This window comes from Mobula birostris, chromosome 2 (assembly GCF_030028105.1).
Source record: "Mobula birostris isolate sMobBir1 chromosome 2, sMobBir1.hap1, whole genome shotgun sequence".
Taxonomy (NCBI): domain Eukaryota; kingdom Metazoa; phylum Chordata; class Chondrichthyes; order Myliobatiformes; family Myliobatidae; genus Mobula; species Mobula birostris.
The window spans coordinates 2,928,183-2,930,080 of record NC_092371.1 but is presented as its reverse complement, the minus strand read 5'-3'; the positions used below and the strand labels follow the sequence as shown (position 1 = coordinate 2,930,080).

General features: G+C 41.1%; 1 non-coding gene across 1 annotated transcript; it reads left to right on the top strand.

The window, feature by feature from the left end:
* Positions 1-561: 561 nt before the first annotated feature.
* Positions 562-633, top strand: trnaw-cca (transfer RNA tryptophan (anticodon CCA)). The gene has a single exon. It is a non-coding gene; the product is annotated as a tRNA-Trp (tRNA).
* Positions 634-1,898: the final 1,265 nt, after the last annotated feature.

Sequence of the window (1,898 nt, the reverse complement as noted above, 5' to 3'; positions counted from 1 at the left end):
CATGGGGATCCTGTTCTCCTACTATGACAGTTCATAGAAACGTAGAAACATAGAAAATAGGTGCAGGAGTAGGCCATTCGGCCCTTCGAGCCTGCACCGCCATTCAGTATGATCATGGCTGATCATCCAACTCAGAACCCTGTACCAGCCTTCCCTCCATACCCCCTGATCCCCTTAGCCATAAGGGCCATATCTAACTCCCTCTTAAATATAGCCAATGAACTGGCCTCAACTGTTTCCTGTGGCCGAGAATTCCACAGATTCACCACTCTCTGTGTGAAGAAGTTTTTCCTCATCTCGGTCCTAAAAGGCTTCCCCTTTATCCTCAAACTGTGACCCCTCGTTCTGGACTTCCCCAACATCGGGAACAATCTTCCTGTATCTAGCCTGTCCAATCCCTTTAGGATTTTATACGTTTCAATAAGATCCCTCCTCAATCTTCTAAATTCCAACGAGTATAAGCCTAGTTCATCCAGTCTTTCATCATATGAAAGTCCTGCCATCCCAGGAATGAATCTGGTGAACCTTGTTCCTGGAAGTAATAGTATAAAATTGAAAGTGGGCCTCGTAGCGCAATGGTAGCGCGTCTGACTCCAGATCAGACTGTTGCATGTTCGAATCACGTCGGGGTCACAGATGTTAATTCGTGTTTTGTTACCACAGTGTTCGCTCAATACGTCTTTCCAGAATGCAGCGCAGTTTTCATTTTGGTGTCAAGGTTCGGCTAGTTGGCAAATGCGCAGCTATTTCTCTTGTTTAGCCAAGTTCAGCAATGAAGTGTTGATATTATGCTCCGTACCGAAAAGCAAAATCACCCTTTTATTGAAAAAAAACTTGCTGACGTTGTAATCTGAAATGAACATGGAAAATTGTGCAAACATTCAGTAGCTTGGGCAGCATTTATGAAAGGAAGGAACTACATTTTCAGCACGTTCTGCCTTCCCTTCATCTTCACATTGTTAGCCCACTGAAGTTTGACAAGATTTTAAATCTTCATATTTTCACCAGAGCCACGCAAGTTTGAAAGGTCGACAAGGATTAAACACTCGGCAAAGGAGAGTGTTCTGTGAAAATGAAAGTGGAGCTCTTTTATAATAACGACCTCAGCAATTTCTTCTCTGGGCTCTTTCCTTTGAATCAGAACTCAATATTCTGGAATAACTGGTTACTGACATTGAAAATTAAAGGTTGTTACGCTTTGCGAAGATTTCCGTTCTTTCCGAATTTTCACCGATGATTGTTACATTGGGACGAACAATTCGAGAAAGTCTCTCCATGCAGAAACCTTAACAGAAACTTCACTAGAAAAAAATAATACCTTATGTACAGAGTACTCTTCATACAAAATGATGTAGTTCAAAGTGCTTTTCAGTTCGCTAAAGTGCAAGCATGAAAGTAACAAACGTAGTTTTGCGATTAGAAGTGACAACTGAATCTGTATCTCTTGCAGTTCTAGGTAATAGATTCCACAGTTTAGGTGCGTCATTCAAAACAGCTGGTCTACCAGTTATAGTTTGAAGCTGATTGTTTAAATTTAAGAGACCTGTGGAAAAACATTTGAGAGCTCCTGCAGGATTATAAAATGAAAACGATCTGGGATGTACTCCGAACGCAGGTAACTAAGAGCTTTAAAATCATGTAGGAGAACTTTAAAATTCATTTAAAACATACTGGAAGCCATTTCAGCTTAGTTAGGTTGAGAATGATCAGCTCTGTCATCCCAGTTTTAGTTAAACGCCTAGCAGCCGCGTTCTGAATCAGTTGAAGTTTGTTAGGCCAGTAAAAGTTGCATTCAATGATCTAGTCTGTTCGATCTAAAGGCGGTCATAAAACATGGAAAGTCTGTGAGATCCGAAGACCATAATCAGCGATGCGATGTGATCCATAACCGATTGAAA